At 48.2% G+C, this 27815-nt stretch overlaps 1 protein-coding gene and 1 long non-coding RNA gene across 8 annotated transcripts in view; one reads left to right on the plus strand and one right to left on the minus strand.

Annotated features, from left to right (window-relative positions):
* Positions 1 to 10040, minus strand: part of LOC110491953 — a 30740-nt gene extending 20700 nt beyond the window's left edge. Inside the window, exon 1 of the long non-coding RNA XR_002468932.2 lies at positions 9605 to 10040. This is a non-coding gene — a long non-coding RNA (uncharacterized LOC110491953). The remainder of the gene's footprint in view (positions 1 to 9604) is intronic.
* The window catches only part of LOC110491054 (neural cell adhesion molecule L1), an 81445-nt gene that overhangs the window by 9980 nt on the left and 43650 nt on the right, over positions 1 to 27815 (plus strand). The window lies entirely within an intron of this gene.

A 27815-nucleotide genomic window follows, 5' to 3' on the forward strand; every position in this document is an offset into this window, starting at 1 on the left:
TGTCAGCCATGATATATTCATTAGGCTTGGATTAGGTGGCGGAGGAGGGGATCAGTTGTATAGTGTGCATAATCCCTATACACGGGTGCTAATTTAATCCCACCTACTGTGCCAGTCCCATTATACCAGCCACCCAGGAGGAGACAGAGGGCGGCAGGGGGGGGGGGCAACACAGGACGAGGGGATATATATATATATATATATATATGAGATAATGATGAAAGAGAGCGAGCGAGACAGAGAATGGCAACCTCGGCGTCTATTCTATTTGACAGTACTGTTAAAAATCCCATGTTGATAAAAACGCTCTTACATCTATCCCACCCACCCCCCGAATACTGCACGGGGGGTAGCGCATGACGAGACGAAAGAGAGGGGAGCAGAGGGGGAGAGAATGACAACCGTCATGTCTGTTCTATTTGACGTTGATACAACAGGTCGTACAGTTTCTCTTTGTTTTGTGACTGAAAGGCTGCTCGTGCATTCTGGTGCTTGGCCTGCTGTCTTTTGAGTTGAGAGAGGAGAGGGAGAGGGAGAGGGAGAGGGAGAAGGAGAGGGTGAGGAGAGGAGAGGAGAGGAGAGGAGAGGAGAGGAAGAGCGAGGGGGAGGAGAGGTGGAGATGGATAGCTTGCAGTAAGTTAGTCAGTCAGCATCTTCAGCTGTCATTCTGGAGACGGAGACCGAGACAGCTATAATATATTTTGAATCCATTATCGTTTGACATGCATGGTACAGTGGTTCATTTCTTATGCTATAGGTAGTGGCTGCCGGTGAACGGTGTGCCGTGTCGGACCACCCACCTTAACTATGAACAACTATCCTACCTCCACTTCCCTTTACAACCACTGTGTGTGTGTGTGTAACTCCATCCTACCGCCACCTTCCTCTACAGCCCTCCTATTAAACCTCCTCCTCTTCGTAAGGGTCACCAACCCATCTTTGGAAATCTTCTTCCACTGTGCATTAGGTCCACAGCATCCCAAGCACAGTTTATGTAAGACACTCCAACATGCCATGTTCACCGCGATATAGACATGCATTATCCAGTTAATTCTAGCATGCCGACTGAGCACTATGAGCACCGTGCATTACGTCTATAACATGCCAGGCAAGTGCACCATTTGAATTGATGTAATCCACTCTAACAGGGGTCGTTTATATTGCTTCTCTCTCGTCTTCTCCTGCTTAATTTACTGTACAGAGTGAGGTCAGATAGCTACTCTAGAGTACCTCAGGCTGCACTGCTACCTGGGGTTAGCGGGGTTGTGTGTGTGTGTGCATTGCAGAGCCTTCAGACTAAAGGATGTGAGCGAGTTCAATTGGGCATGTAGAAGTAAGGAACAGTGCAGAAGCTGAAATAATGAGGCAGTGTGTATCCTCCTATGAAGCTGTGTGTGTGTGTGTGTGTGGGGGGGGGGGGGGGGGGTCCTGTACCCTTGCCACCACTGCTGTGTTTGTAGTCACCTATTAAACTGTCTGTTTATATCAACATCAAACTTCATCATGCAGCGGGAAGGAACGATAACTGGACTTCATATTTGTGTGCAAACATTTTGGCTAACAAGTAACTCTTGTTTGACAAAACGTTACGAGGAAGCAAGGAGCTGGGTAACGCCTGGATGATGCCGTCTCACTTAAGTGGCGCGACAGAGTCTAGATTTGTAGTCCACTCACTCACTCCTGAACTGTAGCAAGGTGAAAAATTAACTGTATACTGGAGGGAATGCAGTGAGAGGGAGAGGGAGAGGGAGAGGGAGATGGAGGGAACAAGAACTGTAGGATGACATTGAAAGGCATGGATACAGGGAACTGGGGAAACTGTAGGGGGTCTGGGAACATTTTCATTTCAGAGGAGAGGACAGTGGAGGAAAGCAGGGAGGGCAGGGGAGAGGAAGCCAACGAGACTAAAATTCGGGAGCAGATGGGAGATGATGAGGGAAAGGAGGGAGAGGAGGGGTAGACAAAGCCATCAGAGGAGGAGAGAATAGACAGAGGCCCCGGCCAATACTAACGAGCCTAATGAGGTAATTACAGAGTTAAGTAACCGGGTGACCCCCAGGCTACAGGACTGCCGGGGTTATGGAGAGGGGAGACAGGGGGTTGGAGTGTTAACTACAGGGCTGGGGGTGGGTTTACAGGCGGTGGGGGTGAGGAGGGGGAGACAGGGGGAGAGGAGTCGCTGTGTTAATTAACTCAGCCATGGCTGGGGTGGGGCAAGGAGTGGGAGAGGAGAGGAGGGTGGAGGAGAGGAACTAAAGAACGGAAACTCCATTACCCAGTAACCTTTTAGCAATGTGGACTGTGTTATTAGGAAGTGATCCGCTCAGGGCCTGACAAAACAGAGAGAGAGAGAGAGAGAGAGAGAGAAGTGCGTGGGCTGGAGATGGGGAGACAATGTGGTGGCTGGTGGGATACAGAGAGGGAGGGTGAGCGGGGGAAGAGATGGGGAGTCGATGTGGCGGGATATGCAGAGAAAAGAAGAGGGGGGGGGGAGAACACAAAGCAGACAGGTGGGAGTCGAGGGAGAGAGATGCCTGCAGCGATGGAAATGTCACAGAGCACAGAGAGGCAGAGCGGAAGGCAGAGACACACCTGGCAACTAAACACACAGACACAGCTCCTAATGCTACTCAGCTCACCTGCTTTCCGTTCTGGCTGGATACACAATTACACTCTGACACTAATTACTGAGCAGCAGAAACACAGACAACATACTGTAGTGACTCAACTAATGATACATCAATATTTAGATTTTCTTTGCATGTCTGTCTGTCTGTCTGTCTGTCTGTCTGTCTGTCTGTCTGTCTGTCCTCCCTCCCTAGCTGAGAGAGTGTGACCGTGTGTTTTATTTACGGACAGTGTGAATGGTGTTTTTGATCAGCCTGTGGTACACTAGACAACAGGCGGCAGGTAGCCTAGCAGTTAAGAGCGTTGGTACAGTAACCAAAGGGTCGCTAGTTCAAACCCCAAGCTGACTAGGTGAAAAATCTGTCGACCTGCAAAAAAGACTCCATCCAAAAACGATATTTTGCATTTGTTTCATTAGTCCATTGTCGATATGGCCCCAGTTTATTTTTGCCATGTCAGCAATCAAGTTTTCAAGATATGCTACTTTCAAAATACAGACATCTGGCCCGTATGATGCAAAACGCAGCATCAGATGATGCAAAACTTGATTTCTGACATGCAGTACATTTTGGGACTATACCAACAGTGGACTAACGAAACAAGTACCAAGCAGATGAGCACAGGGTGGAGTTCTCCTTTCATGGTGGAGAAGTACTCCATTGTCGTAACAGTTTGTCAGCTTTTTCTTGACTCTAAACCTGAACAGGAAATATCTCTGAGTCATTGGGTATAACTAAGCCCCTAGTCGTGATCAGGAACAAATCCTGGCCCTATACCACTGCCCCTTGTTATTGACATTGTGATGACTGGACATGTGATAGCTGTCTCCTGGTAGTGCTTGCTGACCCCTTCTCCTGTACTCCACTCCTCCTAACCAGCATGGTTAACATGGTTAGAGCTACATTTCAGCTAATCAGGACATATTCAATTGAGTTAGCAGCCATTACAGAGAGCTTTTATGGTGGGGTACGCTTTCTACCCATCTGCCCCTTCACCCTGCTGTGTGTGTGTGTGTGTGTGTGTGTGTGTGTGTGTGTGTGTGTGTGTGTGTGTGTGTGTGTGTGTGTGTGTGAACAGTGTCAGACCTTGTCGGCAGAACTAATGATCTCAGGCTCATCAACTAGTCTTCTAGCCTCAGTGAAAGGTCAGCACAGATTCTCTCTCATTTTCGCTCCGTCTTTCTCTGTCGTTCTTTCGCTTTCTTCTCCCCCTCTTTCTCTCTGTTCTCGCTCGGAACTCTCTCGCTCGGTCCTCTCTCTCTCTCTCTCTCTCTCTCTCTCTCTCTCGGAACTCTCGCTCGGAACTCTCTCGCTCGGTCCTCTCTCTCTCTCTCTCGGAACTCTCTCTCGGAACTCTCTCTCTCGCTCGGTCCTCTCTCTCGCTCGGTCCTCTCTCTCGCTCGGAACTCTCTCTCTCGCTCGGTCCTCTCTCTCTCGCTCGGTCCTCTCTCTCTCGCTCGGTCCTCTCTCTCTCGCTCGGTCCTCTCTCTCTCGCTCGGTCCTCTCTCTCTCGCTCGGTCCTCTCTCTCTCGCTCGGTCCTCTCTCTCTCGCTCGGTCCTCTCTCTCGCTCTCTCGCTCGGTCCTCTCTCTCTCGCTCGGTCCTCTCTCTCGCTCTCTCGCTCGGTCCTCTCTCTCTCGCTCGGTCCTCTCTCTCTCTCTCTCTCTCTCTCGCTCGCTCGGTCCTCTCTCTCGCTCGGTCCTCTCTCTCTCTCTCTCTCGCTCGGTCCTCTCTCTCTCGCTCGGTCCTCTCTCTCTCGCTCGGTCCTCTCTCTCTCGCTCGGTCCTCTCTCTCTCGCTCGGTCCTCTCTCTCGCTCTCTCGCTCGGTCCTCTCTCTCTCGCTCGGTCCTCTCTCTCGCTCTCTCGCTCGGTCCTCTCTCGCTCTCTCGGTCCTCTCTCTCGCTCTCTCGCTCGGTCCTCTCTCGCTCTCTCGCTCGGTCCTCTCTCTCTCGCTCGGTCCTCTCTCGCTCTCTCGCTCGGTCCTCTCTCGCTCTCTCGCTCGGTCCTCTCTCTCTCGCTCGGTCCCTCTCTCTCTCTCTCGCTCGGTCCTCTCTCTCTCTCTCGCTCGGTCCTCTCTCTCTCTCTCTCTCGCTCGCTCGGTCCTCTCTCTCTCTCTCTCGCTCGGTCCTCTCTCCTCTCTCTCTCTCTCTCTCTCTCTCTCTCGCTCGGTCCTCTCTCTCTCGCTCGGTCCTCTCTCTCTCGCTCGGTCCTCTCTCTCGCTCGGTCCTCTCTCTCGCTCGGTCCTCTCTCTCTCGCTCGGTCCTCTCTCTCTCGCTCGGTCCTCTCTCTCTCTCGCTCGGTCCTCTCTCTCTCGCTCGGTCCTCTCTCTCTCTCGCTCGGTCCTCTCTCTCTCTCGGTCCTCTCTCTCTCTCGGTCCTCTCTCTCTCGCTCGGTCCTCTCTCTCTCTCGCTCGGTCCTCTCTCTCTCGCTCGGTCCTCTCTCTCTCGCTCGGTCCTCTCTCTCGCTCCTCTCTCTCTCTCTCGCTCGGTCCTCTCTCGCTCGGTCCTCTCTCGCTCGGTCCTCTCTCTCTCTCGCTCAGTCCTCTCTCTCTCTCTCGGTCCTCTCTCTCTCTCGCTCGGTCCTCTCTCGCTCGGTCCTCTCTCTCTCTCGCTCGGTCCTCTCTCTCTCTCGCTCGGTCCTCTCTCTCTCTCGCTCGGTCCTCTCTCTCTCTCGCTCGGTCCTCTCTCTCTCTCTCGCTCGGTCCTCTCTCTCTCTCGCTCGGTCCTCTCTCTCTCTCTCGCTCGGTCCTCTCTCTCTCTCGCTCGGTCCTCTCTCTCTCTCTCGCTCGGTCCTCTCTCTCTCTCTCGCTCGGTCCTCTCTCTCTCTCTCGCTCGGTCCTCTCTCTCTCTCTCGTTCGGTCCTCTCTCTCTCTCGCTCGGTCCTCTCTCTCTCTCTCGCTCGGTCCTCTCTCTCTCTCTCTCTCGGTCCTCTCTCTCTCTCTCGCTCGGTCCTCTCTCTCTCTCTCTCGCTCGGTCCTCTCTCTCTCTCTCTCGCTCGGTCCTCTCTCTCGCTCCTCTCTCTCTCTCGCTCGGTCCTCTCTCGCTCGGTCCTCTCTCTCTCTCGCTCAGTCCTCTCTCTCTCTCTCGCTCGGTCCTCTCTCTCTCTCTCGCTCGGTCCTCTCTCTCTCTCTCTCGCTCGGTCCTCTCTCTCTCTCTCGCTCGGTCCTCTCTCTCTCGGTCCTCTCTCTCTCTCTCGCTCGGTCCTCTCTCTCTCTCTCGCTCGGTCCTCTCTCTCTCTCTCGCTCGGTCCTCTCTCTCTCTCTCGCTCGGTCCTCTCTCTCTCTCTCGCTCGGTCCTCTCTCTCTCTCTCGCTCGGTCCTCTCTCTCTCTCTCTCGCTCGGTCCTCTCTCTCTCTCTCGCTCGGTCCTCTCTCTCTCTCTCGCTCGGTCCTCTCTCTCTCGCTCGGTCCTCTCTCGCTCGGTCCTCTCTCTCTCTCTCTCGCTCAGTCCTCTCTCTCTCTCGCTCAGTCCTCTCTCTCTCTCGCTCAGTCCTCTCTCTCTCTCGCTCAGTCCTCTCTCTCTCTCGCTCGGTCCTCTCTCTCTCTCTCGCTCGGTCCTCTCTCTCTCTCTCGCTCGGTCCTCTCTCTCTCTCTCTCGCTCCTCTCTCTCTCTCTCTCTCGCTCGGTCCTCTCTCTCGCTCCTCTCTCTCTCTCGCTCGGTCCTCTCTCGCTCGGTCCTCTCTCTCTCTCTCGCTCGGTCCTCTCTCTCTCTCTCGCTCGGTCCTCTCTCTCTCTCTCTCGCTCGGTCCTCTCTCTCTCTCTCGCTCGGTCCTCTCTCTCTCTCTCGCTCGGTCCTCTCTCTCTCTCTCGCTCGGTCCTCTCTCTCTCTCTCGCTCGGTCCTCTCTCTCTCTCTCGCTCGGTCCTCTCTCTCTCTCTCGCTCGGTCCTCTCTCTCTCTCTCGCTCGGTCCTCTCTCTCTCTCTCTCGCTCGGTCCTCTCTCTCTCTCGCTCGGTCCTCTCTCTCTCTCGCTCGGTCCTCTCTCGCTCGGTCCTCTCTCTCTCTCGTTCGGTCCTCTCTCTCTCTCTCGCTCGGTCCTCTCTCTCTCTCTCTCGCTCAGTCCTCTCTCTCGGTCCTCTCTCTCTCTCTCGCTCGGTCCTCTCTCTCGGTCCTCTCTCTCTCTCTCGCTCGGTCCTCTCTCTCTCGCTCGGTCCTCTCTCTCTCTCGCTCGGTCCTCTCTCTCTCTCGCTCGGTCCTCTCTCTCTCTCGCTCGGTCCTCTCTCTCTCTCGCGGTCCTCTCTCTCTCTCGCTCGGTCCTCTCTCTCTCTCGCTCGGTCCTCTCTCTCTCTCGCTCGGTCCTCTCTCTCTCTCGCTCGGTCCTCTCTCTCTCTCGCTCGGTCCTCTCTCTCTCTCGCTCGGTCCTCTCTCTCTCTCGCTCGGTCCTCTCTCTCTCTCGCTCGGTCCTCTCTCTCTCGCTTTCTCTGTCCGCTTTCTCTCTGTCCGCTCTCTCGCTCTGTCCACTCTCTCGCTCTGTCCGCTCTCTCGCTCTGTCCGCTCTCTCGCTCTCTGTCCGCTCTCTGTCCGCTCTCTCGCTCTCTGTCCGCTCTCTCGCTCTGTCCGCTCTCTCGCTCTCTGTCTGTCTGCTCTCTCTCTCTCTCTCTGTCTGCTCTCTCTCTCTCTCTCTCTGTCTGCTCTCTCTCTGTCTGCTCTCTCTCTCTGTCTGCTCTCTCTCTCTGTCTGCTCTCTCTCTCTCTGTCTGCTCTGTCTCTGTCTGCTCTGTCTCTGTCTGCTCTGTCTCTCTCTGTCTGCTCTGTCTCTCTCTGTCTGCTCTGTCTCTCTCTGTCTGCTCTGTCTCTCTCTGTCCTCTCTGTCTGGCGTGATTCTGAGAGAGAGAGAGAGAGAGAGAGAGAGAGAGAGAGAGAGAGAGAGAGAGAGAGAGAGAGAGAGAGAGAGAGAGAGAGAGAGAGAGAGAGAGGCAATGAGGGTAGGAGGGATAGAGAGACTAGCCCAGGCAGCCACACACCGCACACTGAAAATGATAAGAGCGGCTGAAAGAGTGAGCCTGAAATCCCTACTCTGCTCATTCACTGTATGCACATGGGACAGGCTAAAGATACCTTCCAGATCCCTTCACTGTCTGTCTAAAGTAAAAAAAGACACACACACAAGCGCACACACAGGACAACTAGAATTGCAGACAGATGGACATGGTGGAACAGGTTTTGTCTCGCTGCTCTACCGACTGGCTTTTATTGAAATAGGTGTGAGAGAAGCGAAATGTCACGTCCTTGATCCTCACAACAACAGTGATGTGAGCTGTAGCTAATGTTGTGATGGAGGTGAACAGAGGGGGGATTTGAACACACGCGGACAGGGATTTGCCCGCCGCCCTCCCTGGACCAAGGCGGTGCTGCTGTGTGAAGATAACACAGTGTCTTTGAGGGGCCCGGTCTAAGCCTGCGTTCCAAATGGCCCCCTTATTCACTACTTTTGACCAGAGCCCATCACTATGAAGGGAATAGGGGGCCACTCGGGACTCGGTCGGACACTGTGGAAAGGACAAGACTGCTTCGCCTCAAATAGATTCCCCTCAGCGGTCTCTATTGGTAATGATTGAATTTGCTGCTGCGCTCATCATGTACTGTTGTTGATGATGATAACGATAACAGATATTATGGGAGTTATATAGGCTGGAGCGGAGGTTGTGTCGACACACAGACGCGCGCATGCATAGATATACACACTTATGCGCGCGCATGCATGCATGAGGCCACCTACGAAGCAATCGAATGCTCTGCTATGCTGTTGATGCACACCAACATTTCGGTGTTGAGGTGAAAAGTGTTGTGTTATATCCGAGTGTTGATTCTAGTGGGGTCAACACCAGTGGGATTGAAATTGACGCCGCCTGCAGTGAGTCGATGAAGAGTCATTTGAATCACAGTGGAATCAACACCGCTTGGTGGTGTTGTTACTCAACTGTGTTGAGTTTATTTCCGTGGGAGGGTCCTCATTATTATATTTCCCAGCATGCTTTGTTTTTTTTGTTGAACCGTTTGTTTTAATATCTATGTTTCTGCATGCATTGATTTATTTGATCGAAGATAAATAAAATACAAAATTCTAAACTAATTCAATTCTAAACTCATCTGTGCTTCTAACCTCTGCATCGCTTGCTGTTTGGGGTTTTAGGCTAGGTTTCTGTACAGCACTTTGTGACATCAGCTGATGTAAAAAGGGCTTTATAAATACATTCGATTGGTTGATTATTGCACCCAATACTGAAATGGCTGTTCCAGTTGATATGGTTGAGGTTTGATGTCTGATGAGTTCTTCACCATAGCAGTTATTCTGGATGCAGATTGTGGGGTGATGAAAAGTTATGGCCGGATTCCAATAGTAAATATTACTTCACAAGCCAGCATATTGTGACTTGCAGGTCTGATATGGCCCACGAGCCAGGATTTTCAGACCACAATGTTGGGGGAAGACTAGATCATAACTAAAGGCCTCATGAAATGTAGAATGCACGGTCATAAAGGTTTTGCTTTTTAATTCAAACACATTCACTTCGGCAGTCAATTGGTGAAGGCTTCAGGACTGAACATTTATGAATGCATTCCAAACACTTAAAAGGCACACCCTCTCCCCTCAAATTAAGTGGACACTTCTGATGACGTATCATGACGCCTGACGAGTTGACACTTGCAGGGCGAGGGGGCGAGGGAAGAATGATTTCATTTTAAATGTACCCGCTCTTGCCCGGAAATGTGTCGTTCGTTCATACCACAGTTGTGCTTTCAGTCATCGTGGAACTGTTGCGCGTGCCTTTATACGCTCTGCAGTCAAATATGATTGTATTTCATATCTTGGCTAGAAGACAACGCATCCGCAGACACCGAATGTTAGCCATCCTACTTATATCAGGTAAATCGAAAATTACAATGTATAAGTGTGAGGGAAAGTTATGATTCCAAAAGCTAACCAAACAAAACGTAATTAGTAGCACAATTTCTGAATGATTTACATTAGTTTGTACTTACACTTGTACGTTGACTTCCCCATATTAATGTTGGTTCAAAGTTTTAGCTGACCGGAGTGAACATAACTGTACACTCGCAAACCCAATCAAAAAACGAGGGGCTGAGGGTCTCACGTTGCCACGTTCCCTTGCTTGGTTAATCATTTGGACCAACGCCAAAGATGGTTGCGGGGTTTCCCCCAAGGGCATAAGGCGAGGGTGTGTCTGAAACGCAGCCCCCGTCTCTGTCACTTACAAACACAGTCATGGACGGGCTACTCTAACATTCACTTGAAAGGCACCCTGGGAAATATGCAAATAAGGTTTTACGCTAACACTACATATGTTATTCCCTAACGCTGAGAAAGTGTTACAGCATCAGCTCTAATAAAGTGTTAATTTATGTCGGAATTTGCAACACCCACGGTGTTAGGGACCCAACACTCAGGGAGTGTTAGTTTATCAACACTGAAAAATTCTAGTTTAACACTATTTGAAATGGTCACATATCATTTCAAAGAAAGTGTTAGATTTAACCATGTGGTTGTTAAAATTCCGATCACAAATTTGCTGTGTGCTGTGGAAATGAATTGTCTGTAATTGCCTGGATGGATGGTGTGAGAAAAGCTTGATAGGGGTGGATGGTTGGGGTTAATATGATGTTACCTGTGATTAAAGCTCTGAATCGGCTGTTCTCTGGTCTTTAATGAAGATGTAATGTACCGTAGAATACCACATGCTGTTCCACGGGCCCGATAGACAAGAAGAGATGGAGGAAGGGGGAGAGAGATAGGGGGAGGGGCGTAGAGAAGGAGAGAGGGAGTGACTCGCTGTAAGGAGCTGAAGCAAGGAGTGAGCGAGCTTTGCAGTGAGGGAGGGAGTGAGTGAGAGGGGGAAATTATGCTGAGAGAGCGACAGAGAGCAAATAGGAGATATACAGCAGATGGGGAAAATGTCAGATATGAGAAAAAGATCTCTCAACTCCAGATAACATGAAGACCGATATTAGAGAGGAGCGGGAGGAGAGGAAGAGTGAGGGAGATGGAGGCGATGAGAGATGAAGGTAGAAAGAAGAAGTAGAGCGAGAGGGAGTTAACGGAGAGAGATTCGGAGTGGGGGATGGATGGGGGGAAGGGTGAAATATTGCTGCATGCTGTGGCTTGAGTCAAGGGGTTGCCATGGTGATGACAGGGTGAGAAAAGGGGAGGGCGGTATTGATTCCTTGCATTGGTACATCGTGCAGAAATGAACACTGACAGTTGCACACACACACACACATACTCACACACACACTCACACACACACACACACACACACACACTAAAACAAACAGAATGAGTCATGCGATGGTGCGCTACAGATCTCCACCAGCCCTTTAAGTCAACACACACTCCCATGCTTACCAACCAGTTAACAGCATCATCCTGATCCTAGCCCTGCAGCCTAGCTCGTTCAGTTCACCGCCATGCAAACTACCTGCCTCCTCTTTTATTCTCTCTGAAAAGCATTTGAATGACAGGCAAATCCCCTTAAACCAACTTCAGTTGTCAGACAATATCTCAAACCATATGATCTAATGTCGGTTTAGTGGCGTGTGTGTTTGCGCGCATGTGGGGGGTTGTACAGCTGATGTCGGAAGTTTACATACAGTACACTTAGGTTGGAGTCATTAAAACTCGTTTTTCAACCACTCCACAAATTTCTTGTTAACAAACTATGGGCATGACACAAGTCATTTTTCCAACAATTGTTTACAGACAGATTATTTCACTTTTTGCATCACAATTCCACTGGGTCAGAAGTTTACATACACTATGACTTTGCCTTTAAACAGCTTGGAAATGATGTCATGGCTTTAGAAGCTTCTGATAGGCTAATTGACATAATTTGAGTCAATTGGAGGTGTACCTGTGGATGTTTTACAAGGCCTACCTTCAAACTCAGGGCCTCTTTGCTTGACATCATGGGAAAATCAAAAGATATCAGCCAAGACCTCAGAATTTTTTTTGTAGACCTCCACAAGTCTGGTTCATCCTTGGGAGCAATTTCCAAATGACGGAATGCACCACGATCATCTGTACAAACAATAGTACACAAGTATAAACACCATGGGACCACGCAGCCGTCAAACTGCTCAGGATGGAGACGCATTCTGTCTCCTAGAAATGAACGCACTTTGGTGCGAAAAGTGCAAATCAATCCCAGAACAGCAAAGGACCTTGTGAAGATGCTGGAGGAAATGGGTACAAAAGTATCTATATCCACAGTAAAACAAGTCCCTTATCGACATAACCTGAAAGGCCGCTCAGCAAAGAAGAAACCACTGCTCCAAAACTGCCATAAAAAAAGCCAGACTACGGTTTGCAACTGCACATGGCGGTGAAGATCGTACTTTTTGGAGAAATGTCCTCTGGTCTGATGAAAGAAAAATTGAATTGTTTGGCCATAATGGCCATCGTGATGTTTGCAGGAAAAAAGGGGAAGGCTTGCAAGCCAAAGAACATAATCCCAACCGTGAAGCATGGAGGTGGCAGCATCATGCTGTGGGGGTACTTTGCTGCAGGAGGGACTGGTGCACTTCACAAAATATATGGCATCATGAGGAAGGACAATTATGTGGATATATTGAAGCAACATCTCAAGACATCAGTCAGGAAGTTAAAGCTTGGTTCCAAATGGGTCTTCCAAATGGACAATGACCCCAAGCGTACTTCCAAAGTTGTGGCAAAATGGCTTAAGGACAACAAAGTCAAGGAATTGGAGTGGCCATCACAAAGCCCTGACCTCAATCCCATTAGAAAATTTGTGGGCAGAACTGAAAAATGTGTGCGAGCAAGGAGGCATACAAACCTGACTCAGTTACATCAGCTCTGTCAGGAGGAATGGGCCAAAATTCACCCAACTTATTGTGGGAAGCTTGTGGAAGGCTACCCAAAACATTTGACCCAAGTTAAACAATTTAAAGGCAATGCTACCAAATACTAATTGAGTGTATGTAAACTTCTGACCCACTGGGAATGTGATGAAAGAAATAAAAGCTCAAATAAATCATTCTCTCTACTATTATTCTGACATTTCACATTCTTAAAATAAAGTGGTGATTCTAACTGACCTAAAGCAGGGAATTTGTACTGGGATTGAATGTCAAGAATTGTGAAAAACTGAGTTTAAATGTATTTGGCTAAGGTGTACGTAAACTTCAGAATTCAACTATATATACTGATATATATACTATATGCTATATGCTGAATACTTTCGCAAGGCACTATATATATATATATATATATATATATATATATATATATATATATATATATATATATATATATATATACTACTGATATATATACTATATGCTATATGCTGAATACTTTCGCAAGGCACTGTATATATATATATATATATATATATATATATATATATATATATATATATATATATATACAGTGCCTTGCGAAAGTATTCAGCCTCCTTGAACTTTGTGACCTTTTGCCACATTTCAGGCTTCAAACATAAAGATATAAAACTGTATTTTTTTGTGAAGAATCAACAACAAGTGGGACACAATCATGAAGTGGAACGACATTTATTGGATATTTCAAACTTTTTTTAACAAATCAAAAACTGAAAAATTGGGCGTGCAAAATTATTCAGCCCCTTTACTTTCAGTGCAGCAAACTCTCTCCAGAAGTTCGGTGAGGATCTCTGAATGATCCAATGTTGACCTAAATGACTAATAATGATAAATACAATCCACCTGTGTGTAATCAAGTCTCCGTATAAATGCACCTGCACTGTGATAGTCTCAGAGGTCCGTTAAAAGCGCAGAGAGCATCATGAAGAACAAGGAACACACCAGACAGGTCCGAGATACTGTTGTGAAGAAGTTTAAAGCCGGATTTGGATACAAAAATATTTCCCAAGCTTTAAACATCCCAAGGAGCACTGTGCAAGCGATAATATTGAAATGGAAGGAGTATCAGACCACTGCAAATCTACCAAGACCTGGCCGTCCCTCTAAACTTTCAGCTCATACAAGGAGAAGACTGATCAGAGATGCAGCCAAGAGGCCCATGATCACTCTGGATGAACTGCAGAGATCTACAGCTGAGGTGGGAGACTCTGTCCATAGGACAACAATCAGTCGTATATTGCACAAATCTGGCCTTTATGGAAGAGTGGCAAGAAGAAAGCCATTTCTTAAAGATATCCATAAAAAGTGTTGTTTAAAGTTTGCCACAAGCCACCTGGGAGACACACCAAACATGTGGAAGAAGGTGCTCTGGTCAGATTAAACCAAAATTTAACTTTTTGGCAACAATGCAAAACGTTATGTTTGGCGTAAAAGCAACACAGCTGAACACACCATCCCCACTGTCAAACATGGTGGTGGCAGCATCATGGTTTGGGCCTGCTTTTCTTCAGCAGGGACAGGGAAGATGGTTAAAATTGATGGGAAGATGGATGGAGACAAATACAGGACCATTCTGGAAGAAAACCTGATGGAGTCTGCAAAAGACCTGAGACTGGGACGGAGATTTGTCTTCCAACAAGACAATGATCCAAAACATAAAGCAAAATCTACAATGGAATGGTTCAAAAATAAACATATCCAGGTGTTAGAATGGCCAAGTCAAAGTCCAGACCTGAATCCAATCGAGAATCTGTGGAAAGAACTGAAAACTGCTGTTCACAAATGCTCTCCATCCAACCTCACTGAGCTCGAGCTGTTTTGCAAGGAGGAATGGGAAAAAATTTCAGTCTCTCGATGTGCAAAACTGATAGAGACATACCCCAAGCGACTTACAGCTGTAATCGCAGCAAAAGGTGGCGCTACAAAGTATTAACTTAAGGGGGCTGAATAATTTTGCACGCCCAATTTTTCAGTTTTTGATTTGTTAAAAAAGTTTGAAATATCCAATAAATGTCGTTCCACTTCATGATTGTGTCCCACTTGTTGTTGATTCTTCACAAAAAAATATAGTTTTATATCTTTATGTTTGAAGCCTGTGTATATATATATATATATATAAAACATTTTTACCCCTGTTTTCTCCCCAATTTTGTCGTATCCAATTGGTAGTTACAGTCTTGTCTCATCGCTGCAACTCCCGTACGGACTCAGGAGAGGCAAAGGTCGAGAGACGTGGGTCCTCTGAAACACAACCCAACCAAGCCCGCACTGCTACTTGACACAATGCCCACCTAACCTGGAAGCCAGCCGCACCAATGTGTCAGAGGAAACACCGTACACCTGGCGACCGTGTCAGCGTGCACAGCGCCCGGCCCGCCACAGTAGTCACTAGTGTGCGATGGGACAGGGACATCCCTGCCGGCCAAACCCTCCCCTAACCCGGACGATGCTGGGCCAATTGTGCGCCGTCCCATGGGTCTATCGGTTGCGGCCGGCAGAGCCTGGACTCGAAACCCAGAATCTCTAGTGGCACAGCTAGCACTGTGATGCAGTGCCTTAGACCACTGCGCCACTCGGGAGGCTTTAGTGTAATATTCTGTGGTGCAGATGAAGATGAATGAGAGCAGAGGCAATAGTTCTGGTGGGGCGTTCTCCTCTGAGCTGTCACACACACACAAGCACGCATACCCTCGCACACATTGTACTTTCCACCCATCTCTCTCCCTCCCTCCCATCGTCCCTCTGCCTTTCTCTCAGTAGACTGCCTGAACAGATGTAGGATCTGAATTTGATTGCCCTGTTGCAGGAAATGTCAAACGTGTCGTGTAGTTGTACCTGAAGTTTGACGTTTCCACTTTGAAATTTCAGACTTAATTTCCCTTCAGAAAAAAAAGATCAAACCCTACAAAACAAAATTATAATCCACATAATAATTAATATTTCCTCTTGCCGTAGGATTAAATTCCCTGCCGTAGGATCTTCATTTGATCCGGATTTCTACACCTGTAAATGTAGGGAGATCTCCTCTCCCTCAATTCCCTCTCCTCCATTCCTCTCTATTCCCACCAGGCGTGTCTGTGTGATTAGATCAGAGGCACTAAGTGCTGCTCGTGCAACTTTGAACAAAGTCAGCGGGGCTAGCAGAGGACAAGTACTGTCTGTCTGATCTGGTTCATCGCCATGTGGTGATGATGAAAGTCAAGCCAGATCAGCTTTTCTAGATATCCTCCTATTGGGTTTATTGGTCTAATGTGATTTCTGGAAGTATACTTGTACATATGGAATATGGTTGTAGGGTTTCTGACTGCAACTACAAAAAAAAAATGGGATTCTAGACCCTTTGAAAGGTAGGATGATGGGAAAGGGTTTATTGGCTTAATGTGATGTGGTTGTACATTTTCTGGGATTACTTTAGCTAATGTCATTCTAGAGATGATTAAAGACAGGATGGGGATTTGCTCTTTGAAATGGTCATGGTTATGTAGGGTAATAGTTTTTCTGGAACTACTGTAATACGTGTCATTTTCAATTGTAGTTTAAGGAAGGGCGGGGGATTTTCTGGTCCTATGAATCTGCCCTGATAAGTATCCCTTCCATTTTGTGTCTCAATTTATCAAGGTATTTAAACAGGGATTGCAATCATGTGATCGTGCAATCATTTATGGTGCATCGTCTCCTGTGTGTGCCTGCATACGTCCGTGCGCGCGAGTATGCGTATGTGTGTCAGATAGACAGGCATGCTGTCACGGCCGTCGAAAGAAGTGGACCAAGGTGCAGCGTGGTGAGCGTACATTTTCTTTTATTGACATAAAATGTCGCCAACAAAACAAAGGCACGGCCCTGAAGCTTAACAAGGCTCTAGTGCCACTAACAAAGATAACTACCCACACTGGAGGAGGGGGAAAAGGGCTACCTAAGTATGATTTCCAATCAGAGACAACGATAGACAGCTGTCCCTGATTGAGAACCATACCCGGCCAAAATATAGAAATAAAGAAACATAGAAAACAAGACATAGAATGCCCACCCAAATCACACCCTGACCAAACCAAAATAGAGACATAAAAAGGCTCTCTCAGGTCAGGGCGTGACACATGCCCATGCGCCGCACGGCATGCGTGTCCGTGCGTGCCTGTCCGTGCATGTCATTTTCCTGGTAGTTTGGCCACTGAGCCTCCATGCAAATGTTGTAGAAAAGCTCTCCTCCTCCTGACCTTGTCCTGCCTACAGCTAATTTCCATGTGGTGGTTGAGGGGGAATTGACTGTGATTAAGTCTAATCTAGCTAGACCTTGCAAATGTTACCAGCGTACGAACGCCCAAGAGTTAAGCTGGAGGGGAAGCATATGCTTGACAATGAGCTGTGTGAAGTAGAGCAACAACAACAACAAACATTCACACGGAATAAATTCTCCCTCCAAAATGTCTAACTCTCTAAAGGTAAGGGAAAAAAAAGATCAAAATGCATGATTACATCCAATTATTTTTCTATTTAACCTTTATACTATAAGGTTTAGTCCCACTGGGATTAGATATCATTTGCAAGAGAATCCTGCAGATATTCCTCGAGAAAACAAAACCCCCTCCCATCACCCCAGTGTTTCTGCTGATAGTTGGCCTGCCTCTATATGAGTGATGTGATTACGGGGCCGCTGGGCGGCCTTACGTGACCTTGGTGCCTCAGAGAGTCTCAGATGGCTGGCCTGTTGTGTGTAGGGGTTAAAGGCTACAGGTCACAGTTTTAACGGGTGACATCATCCGTCACACTGCCTAGTCCTCTCCTCGGGGCGTGTCTGGCTTGACGGTGGTCCCTGTGGAAACAAGTGTGTGTGTGTGTGTGTGCGTGCGCCTTGCGTGTCACACCAGGTGGTGGCGGTGGCAGCTGTGTGTTCCGTTCCACGCCACGGGCCACTTATCACCTAACCCTGGGGACACACACACACACCATGCAACCTACACATACACACACTCACACCATACAATGCCGGTTGTTCTCACGGCCTGTTCTCTCTGCTCATTGCTGTAGTCCCAATTTTCAGCTAAATGAGTTCAATATAGGTAACGGGTCCTTCATCTCGTGGTGATGTTGGTTATACTGCTCTTCCAGCTCCTGTTCTTCGGGTCTTTAAGGTTTTCCATGGCATTCTGTGTGAGTGGGGTAACAATTTACCTTGACTATATATCCGCGACGCATCTATTCATTACACACCTATAAGCATTTCATGACCGTATCATCCCAGGTCCAAACCACATTATTAAAGGGTAATGAAATATATCCATAGCATGTCTATAACGCATTCATGTCATGCTATGCAAGAGCTCAGCTTTAGGTGTCTTAATAGATGCATCATTACAATGACATAGTGTTATCCTTATGGCTGTTCTTCAATGTGCTTCTGCCGTACCGGTGTTAGTGAATATGCCAATAGGCCAAGCCACGCTACCTTGAGTGCTGTTGTTTCATTTGGCTGTTGTTATGGGGGTGTAAAGGACAGTGTTATTTATGGTTTCGGTGTCTGGTTGGTAGGTTTTAGTGTTGTTCCTTCTCTCCCACTGTTGTGCTGTCTGTCCGGCTGATGTTAGTACTAACGCTGTGAGATACGGTGAAGCCGATGTCAGCTATTCTCCCTGGCCTACTCTGACAGACACTCTGTCTACTGAGTCTACCTTTAGCTCCTCCTCCCAGCCCTCCTTCTTCTACCTCTCTCCTCCCAGCCCTCCCTCTTCTACCTCTCTCCTCTCAACCCTCCCTCTTCTCGTCCTCTCCTCCCTCCCTCTTCTCCTTCCGTCCTCTCAGCCCTCCCTCTTCTACCTCTCTCCTCTCAACCCTCCCTCTTCTCCTCCTCTCCTCGCAACCCTCCCTCTTCTCCTCCTCTCCTCCTTCGCTCTTCTCCTTCTGTCCTCTCCTCCCTCGCTCTTCTCCTTCTGTCCTCTCCTCCCTCACTCTTCTCCTTCTGTCCTCTCCTCCCTCGCTCTTCTCCTCTGTCCTCTCCTCCCTAGCTCTTCTCCTCTATCCTCTCCTCCCTCGTTCTTCTCCTCCCATAGCCTTTTCTCTCCTCTCGTGGGTCCTCCAATCTCTTCATGTTCTCTCACTCTGAGAGACAGAGGGATTGGACAGAGACACACAGGGATCAACCCCCCCCCCCCCCCCCCCCAACCCTGTGTGTCAGCATACAATGGGCGTGTGTGTGTCTTTTTTTAAAGAACGGAATAAAGAACAGAATTGAAGGTCATAGTTACCATCTGAACCAGACAAACAACTAGGTTGTTTGCTCCGACCCGGGGAGGAAGAGAGGGGGAGGTATGGAGAGGCAGAAAGAGAGTAGAGGGTGGATGAGATGAGAGAGAGGGATGGATATGAGAGAGAGAGAGAAAGAGAGAGAAGGTCACTGGTAATGGGTTTTCTGCTTAATTTCATAATGTCATGATTGCTCCTATTTACCCAGGCAAATGTTGACAAAGGCCCAGGCATTAGGATGAGGCCTGTTTTGTTCAGTGTGCCACCCACCTCGGTCCTGGCCTATCTGTAGGTCTCATTACGGCTTGTTATTGGCTACTGGATGGGTTGGATGTTCTGTATGCCACCACCTCTCTGTACTGTACCTCCTGGCCTATGACTGTACATATTAATGGCCTGTCTCCACCGCTCGTTATGGGTTTCCGTATGGCCTCCACAGTACATAATGCATCTCTACACCTTATTATGGGCCATACTATCTCTGTTGTATGGCGCTTTACATATTCCCTATTTAATACTGTGTATGTCCTGTACTAGTCTACTTGGCTCGTTGTATTTATCCCATTCGTTGTGCAGGTCATGTAGATTAGTTTCCCGGTACGATCAGCCATCATGTGATCAGCCGTTTAGTCTGGATGTGCTTGCTGGTTTCATGTTTTGCAGAGTGTGTGCGCGCACCTGCGCGTGTGAGTGTGTGTGTGTGTGTGTGTGTGTGTGTGTGTGCGCGCGTGTGTGTGTTGTGCCTCATCTCCATGGCAGCTAGGGTGTGTCAGTCTGCAATTAGGGAGCGTGTCCTACGGCAGCGTGTACATCCCAAATGGCACCCTATTTCCTACACAGGGGTGCTATCCTTAACCCGGGCCCGTGGGGCGCTAGTCAAAAAAAAGTGCACTATTTAGGGGATATGGTGCCATTTGCGACGCAGGCAGAGTGTCTCTCTGATGATGACACTAACGAGACCCACCGGCTGGAAATGGCTGGTTTGTTCCATGCCTTGACAGCTTTTCATTTTGCCTCCACATCCCATGCATTTTAATCACAGTATTTCCATGCATGTTTATTAAGCTCTTCCCCAGTTTTTATAAGCACAACAATTTGTCTGTGCCCCCCCCCCCATACACACACACACAGTCCTTCTTAGTGACTGAATCTGTTTCCGGATCTACGTTATAGCAACCTCGGCGATCACTGACGATCTTATTCTAACCGCCTCATCCTTCCGACTACTGCCAAAATGTCATCTTTTGGCCTGTCGCGTGATCAACTCTCCCTCTAGAGCCCAGACCGGTCATCTTACTAATACATTCCAGTCCATTTGAGCCAAAGTGCACGACTAACAGGGCTACGAGAGATCAGAGGATGCCGGTGTCCATCTATAGGACTCTCCAGTATCTGACCAGAGGACCGTCTGACCTGGTGACTGGCTGACTGACACGTTGATAGCTGATCTGCTGATACGCACCAGGCCTACACAGAGACACGTCTCGGGATTAAGATGCACGATATTACATGGAGTCACGCGACACACTGTAACACATACATCGAGTGTACAAAACATCCACGACACCGACTGGCCAGGTGAATACAGGGGAAAGCTATGATCCCTTATTGATGTCACAGGGGGATAGTTTAAAGATGGATTTTGGAGCCTTGAGACATGGATTGTGTATGTGTGCCATTCAGAGGGGGAATGGACAAGACAAAATATTTAAGTGCCTTTGAACCTGGTATGGTAGCAGGTGCCAGGCTCACCTGTTTGAAGTGTCAACAACTGCAATGCTGCTGGGATTTTCTGTGTGTATCAAGAATGGTCCACCATCTAGCAGACAACTTGACACAACTGTGGGAAGTCAACATGGGCCAGCATCCCTGTGGAACGCTTTCGACACCTTGTAGAGTCCATGCCGCAACGATTTAATACCATTTAAAAAAAATGTATTTGACCTTTATTTAACCAGGTAGGCTAGTTGAGAACAAAGGGGGAGTGTGACTCAATATTTAGGAAGGTGCTCTTAATGTTTTGTCCACTCAGTGTACACTGATGAAGAGAGACACACGAAGACATGAAGACACAGAGAGACATGATACACTTGCTAATACATAAATATGCATGGAGGGAACATGACCGACACCCAAGTCTTTTATGCAATCTGATGACTTTTGAAACATGATTTATTTAGGATTTTTCTTTATTTTTATTTCAACATTTCTTGGTTGTTTGATTAATTTGACTCCTTTCAAGATGTTTTTTTCTTTTTATTATTTATTTCTATTTTCTTTCTTCCCTTGTTCCTTTCCTTTCCTTCTTCTCTCCCATCAGGCCGTGCTCAACATGTATCCCCTCTCCTCCTCCTCCTCTCCTCGTCCACCCCGTCCCCATGTACAGCCCCACTCTCCTCTACCCTTCTCCTTTCCTCTCTCCTCCACCCTCCTTTCATCCTCCTCTCCTCCTCCCCCTCTCCTCGTCCACCCCGTCCCCATGTACAGCCCCACTCTCCTCCACCCTCCTTTCATCCTCCTCTCCTCTCCTCCTCTGAAGCCCACTGTTCTCTTAATGAGTCCACTCTTTCACTTTAATTATTCATCCCTTCTTTTATTCTCTCCATTCCTCTGCTCCCCTTATATTGTCTTGAGGGGGGGGGGGGGGGGACATCAATAAATAAACAAACCAGCCGGCAGTAGCTCCCCCTGTTCTGCAGTAAAGACAGACAGTATATAGACTATAGGATGGAGGGTGAGAGACACCGAGAGAGAGAACGAAATAAAAAGTCTGGGAGCGAGTTGGGGAGAGGTAAAATAGACTGAAAGAGTGTGTGTGTATGTGTGTGTCTGAGACTTTGTCTGCTTGCATTTACATGTGACTATGAGTGATAACTGCTAACCGGGAGGGAGCACGTTGGTTGTCCGTACGTGTGTATGAATAACTGAATTTCTATGTGTAGTCAGGAGGGGGGGGGGGGGGGGGGGGGGGGGGGGGGGGGGGGGGGGGTGATGCTGTTGCTATGTGGAGACAGACCCCGTTGTCATGACAACATGGAAGGAGTGGGTGGAGTGGGCTGAAGTGGGTCCCACCTGACAACCTTTATTTTCTCCAGCTTTTTTGTCACTCCTGTATTAGCCCTTAACCCTGACAAGCCGGTGGAGGGGGTGGGGGGGGGTACAGGCTTTTAGAGGGGAGAGAGGGATTGGGAAAATGAGAGGGGGGAGGGAGATAGTTAGAGGAGAGAGAGTGTGTATATAATCACACTGTATGACATCCAACAGCAGGAATTGGAATGCCAACTGAATGTGTGTTGAGCTTCTAACCGTGTTATTTATCTACACAACTGTTGGTCGCTCTATAGGTAGATAAGCTTCTCTATGTGTCGTTTAGAGTGTGTTCTTTTTTTTTTGTGACCTTTCATTTACGTTTAACTGTCACCCCTGCAGTTTCTTCAGCCATGTGTTATATATTGCCCTTTAAATGCAGAGGAAAGCACAGGCATATTAAAGAGATTTTGGAGTCGGTCCTTCATGTCGTAAAGAAACCCCCTTTCCAATAAAGTTGGATGATATTGAAGGAATCCGTTTTGTCCAAGGCAATTTGGTCAGAGGAGTGTATTGGAGAGATGGAGAGATGGAAGGGTCAGAGCAGAGTTGAATGTAGACAGAGGATGGAGAGATGGGTGGATGGGTGAGAATTGTATTGTGAAAGCAAAGGGGGGGGGGGTGAAAATAAAAAGCTTTCAAGCCTGGTGTCGTGTATCTGGAGGGTTGATAGTGGTAGAAGAGGAAGAGGAGAGGAAGGTTGATAAAAAAAGGTGACAAGGAAATCGGCACTCCTCTCTCTTTGACGGGCTCTACTATAGTGCTCGACCCGAAGAACAGATCGGGTCTGTCCCAAATGGCACCCTATTCCTGAGCGCATATTGCACTACTTTTGACCGGAGCCACATGGGCCTTGGCCAAAAGTAGTGCACTGTTAAAGGGTATCGGGTGCCATTTGGGTCCACAATCCTCATACAAAAACCTTGGAGTAGATCTGATCCATTTAATGTTATCTTTATTTAGTGCCCACACACACACACACACACACACACACACACACACCACAGGAGGTTGGTGGCACCTTAATTGGGGAGGACAGGCTCGTGGTAAAGGCTGGAGTGGAATACGGGGAATAGAATCAAATACATCGGACGCATGGTTTCCGTGGTTTCCATGTGTTTTGATGCCATTCCATTCGCTCCATTCCGGCCATTATTATGAGCCGTCCTCTCCTCAGCAGCCTCCTGTGACACACACACACACACACACACAGTAAGACATGACAGAGGAGTAGTAACCATCATTTCTGCCATGCCACAGAAGGAGTAGAAACGGGTAGAGAGGTGATACAAGTATTATTTCACCAGGCGGAGAGCTCTGAGAGTAGCCTCACTGCAACCGTCTCATGTATTAAACATGACCCTGCCGGACAGAGGGGGACAGAGGGAGAGAGAGGGAGAGAGAGGGAGAGAAACAGATAGGAGAGTGGCAAGTACAGTACAGGCGATCGGTCTAGCACTAAACCAAATATATGGTGAATATGAACTATTTATGTGGATGAATTTGGGGCAAATGTATCCCTGCCAGAGAGAGAGAGCGGGAGGCAGGTACAGTGCAGGTCCGGGTCTGGGGACCAAACCAAATACATGGAGAACCGAACGCCGCTGGTAATTATGAATTATGAATTTGGGTGAATTTGGGGCAAATTGACGCGACAGGAAGGAGAAGGTGATAAATAATTTACTCTACAGGGGGTCCCTGAATTACTGTTGCCCCCATCCCATGTGGTCCCGTGCCCCCCCTCCTCTCCTCCTTCTCTCCTCTCTTCCTCTACCCAATCCACAACATTATTCCGTGTCCGTAACCCACCTCTCCTATTTTGTCCTGTCGATTGACCCCCCTAATCGCTCCGTCTCTCTTTGCTCTCACTGCCTGGTGAGTGAAACCTGTTCACTGTCCGTCTTTCTCTCCATCGTCTAATCCTCTCACTCCATTTCTCTCTGATTCTAAATCCCTTCTTCACACTTTGTACCTTCTCTCTGTCTCTTTCGCTCTCTTGATTTTTCCAGACAGACAGACCCTGAGGCAAGGAGGGGTAAAGGGGGGCAGGTATTCATTTATTTCATCCCCTCTTTCGTTCCCCCTCCTCCCTTCCTCCCCCCCTACACATCTTCACACAGCTTGAGGTGTTAAATATTTAAAGAGAAGCCATGACAGGACACAGGACCTGCGAACACACACACATATACACACACACACACACAGACACACACAGACACACACCCCAAATGTGTAGACACAGGGGCACACACATCACATACACAAAAGTGGAATACTATAACAAAGCACAGTCAGGTACGGGAATCAGCTGTATTAAGGGCGTTCACATTTTTTGGAAGTTAAGAATGAGTTTATTCATGATATCTGGCACTGTATTACCACAGCAACAGCTTTCGGGTGTAACAAATAAACCAGGGAATAACTTTTGCATGAATAGATTCATATTGTGGAGCTAACACAAATGTTATCCTAACTATTAGGTGACATCAGTGATGTTTTTTTTTTTTGGGGGGGGGGGGGGGGGGCTGAGCTGTTGTATTGTAGACTATGTGTTATTGCTGTAATACACAGAATGGACTCAAATGGCTCCATCCTGTGTTCCCCTCCCGCCCTGCAGGTTGAAGTTTATTGGCATGAATCTTGCCCTGGAGGCAGAACTGAGCAATTTCAACTAGACGGGCCAGCTGCTATATCGTAAAAATTCATGAAAACAAAAATGTCCCTTTTGGTCTTAATTTTACGGTTATGGTCAGGCATGAGGGCTAGTAGTTTGGTTAAGGTTAGGGTTAGGTTTCAAATCTGACTTTGTGGCTGTGCCAGCTAGTGGCCACTCTGCAGAGCTGCCTCCAGGGCAAGATTGATGGCAATAAATGCCAATCTGCCCCTCCCTTCCTCTTTTCTCCCTCCTCTATCCATCCTGTCTTTGATAAGAGGCGGTTGAACGTGCTTCAGTCCTGTCAATACTGCTTCAATACCCAGAGAGCCCATTGACAGGCTGGCAGGGCCAACAGGCTTCCACTGATTGTAGCTGCCAGCTACTTACTAATGTTAATCACAGGCTTTTACAGCAGAGAGGCGCCATTTCAGATATAATGTATGACAGAGTGAACACACAGACAAGAGCTTGATGCAGTCGGAGACAGGGCTACAATTAAACAGGCGTACAATACAATAATAATATATTGTATCAAATAGCACGTATAGGCCAATACATTGCCACTTGTTTTGGCATGCATTATGTGTTGCTTTTTTTTTGTGGGAGGGCAGGCTATAAATGCCTTAGATATTTTGCAGATAGCAACTATTTTGAACAAGGATTCCAATGACTGTGATGTGTTGTTGTCTTTGCCTACCTTAGTTGAATGACTGTGATGTGGTTGTCTTTGCCTACCTTAGTTGAATGACTGTGATGTGGTTGTCTTTGCCTACCTTAGTTGAATGTGCTGGCTGTAAGTCACTCTTTAGCGTCTGCTAAATGACCTAAATGTAGATATCACATAGCCTTTACATTCTCTCTTGCTCTGGCATTTTGATTTTGTGTTGTCGTCCCCTCCCGTCTAGCAAAATGCCTCAATGCGCAACGTCAATTATGTATCAGGCTAGCAAGTCACACTAAATTGATTTATGTTGATCTGGATTGTTGCCTCATTATTTGATTCACAGCTAGCTTGTGGCCAGTTTGCCTCTAGAAGACTGTTGCTGCGCCACTCCCTCACATAGTACATCTTCATCGTCTGGTTTGTCTGTCCGTCTCGCCGTCTCTCCGTCTGTCCGTCCGCCCGTCTGCCTCTCTCTCGCTCTGTCTCTCTCTCTCTCTCTCTCTCTCTCTCTCTCTTTATCTCTGTCTCTCTCTCTCTCTGTCTCTTTCTTTCTCTCTGTCTCTCTTTCTGTATTTCTGTCTCTCTCTTTCTCTGTGTCTCTCTTCCTCTCTCTGTCTCTCTCTCTGTCTCTCTCTCTGTCTCTCTCTGTCTCTCTGTCTGTCTCTCTCTCTGTGTCTCTCTCTCTCTCTCTGTCTCTCTTCTGAAAGACTATCACAGCATGACGTCTCCTTTCAGAGATTGAATGACAGTTGGATCGATGATGACACCATTGGACGTGTCTGTAGACTCCTATGGCGTTAATAGTTCTTCATACAGCCCTTACATGGAACGCGAGCCGACTGTGGTTGCTCTATTGTCTATTGTGGTCCTGTGTGGCTCAGTCGGTACAACATGGTGCTTTTCCCCGCCAGGGTTGTGGGATCGATTCCCGGTACCACCCAAACGTAAAATGTATGCACGCGTGACTGCAAGTCGTTTTGTATAAAAGCATCGGCTGAATGGCACAATGAGAACAATATTGTCCCCGCTGACCATCAAGCCTTATATCATGACACCTCCCTTCAACTGTAGATTAAATGAAGTTGGATGACACCCGACCCGATAACAGATTTCCGAACAGCCCTTACACGGCTAAGGTTACCCAGACCTCCCAGCTGTCGTCTCTATTGGGCCTGCTGACCTCTGCCCTGAGCCAACGAGGCAGGTAACAGGGCTGAGATTGGATCAGCTGCAGCTGCAGAAAGTCGGACTGAGAGACACTGGGATTGACAGAGGTGGTGAAATCAGCCGTCTGTCTGTTGACTCAGAATCAATCACCCCTGTGATAAGGGAAGTGACCGTACAGCCTAGACAGGGTGTGTGTGTGTGTGTGTGTGTGTGTGTGTGTGTGTGTGTGTGTGTGTGTGTGTGTGTGTGTGTGTGTGTGTGTGTGTGTGTATGTGTGTGCTCGCTAGTGAGAGAGAGACAAAGAGAAGGAGAGTGCTTCTGTGTGGAATCGCAGGGTGTTTGGGTGGAGTTCCCAGTGTTCAGTCTCATTACTTGGGAAGATGACACGCCTCCCTTATTTCTCTCCTGTCATCCCCTCTGCCCCCCTCCAATTGCCCACCTAACCCATTATAGTGTTCCCCTTTACTGCCTTTATGTACTCACTACTGTTAGGGCCCTGCCTTCTGACTGGGACCCACTGGAGCATGCCTCTTTATCTGTGTTGTCAGCCGTGTGTGTGTGTGTGTGTGTGTGTGTGTGTGTGTCTTTCTCGGTTTAGAGATGTGTGTGTGTGTGTTAGGGTTTACTTGGCAATGAAGTGCCCTGGCTCAGCCGCGTGCAGTTCGTCGGTGGCATTCATCGTTGGGCGCTCCACTCAGCACCCTCTCAGCGACACCTTATCACGTTAACTGTGTGTCTCTGAGGCTGTGTGTCTGTACTAATACCCACAGCAGTTCCAGCTCTGCTCTGTTCCATTCATCCTGTGCTAATGGAATTTGTTAAAGGCCAGCCCAGACTAGCCCGTCTGGTAATTGGGCCCCCGAACCCCCCTATGAGAGGCACTCTGATCAGCCAGTACTAATATCACACAGCCTGACAGAGGAGGTGTGTGTGTGTGTGTGTGTGTGTGTGTGTGTGTGTGTGTGTGTGTGTGTGTGTGTGTGTGTGTGCATGACAGCAGAGAGAGTTCACACATTGATTGGGAGACCTGGTGTGTGATTTTGTGGAGGGGGGGGGGGGTTACCGTCACAGCTGTCACCTTCCATCACACCCCCTTCCTTCACCCCCTCTTTTACCACCCTATAATCTTCCCCTTCTCCTCTCCCTCATGAACAGGGTTGCCCTCTCTCCTCTCCTCTCTTCCTCTCTCTTCCTCTCTCTTCCTCTCCCGCTTCTCTTTACCACTCTACAACCTTCCCTCTCTCCTCTCCTCTTTCTCCTCTCTTCCTCTCTTCCTCTCCCCCTTCTCTTTACCACTCTACAACCTTCCCTCTCTCCTCTCCTCTTTCTCCTCTCTTCCTCTCCCCCTTCTCTTTACCACTCTACAACATTCCCTCTCTCTCATTCTCTACTCTCTTCTCCTCCTCTCTTCCTTCGATTCCTCTCTCTCTAGCCTCTCTTCCTCCCACCCTTCAACCTCTGCACTCCCCACTCTCCTCTCTCTCTAGCCTCTCTTCCTCCCCCTCTCT

Source organism: Oncorhynchus mykiss, chromosome 16 (genome assembly GCF_013265735.2).
Source record: "Oncorhynchus mykiss isolate Arlee chromosome 16, USDA_OmykA_1.1, whole genome shotgun sequence".
Taxonomy (NCBI): domain Eukaryota; kingdom Metazoa; phylum Chordata; class Actinopteri; order Salmoniformes; family Salmonidae; genus Oncorhynchus; species Oncorhynchus mykiss.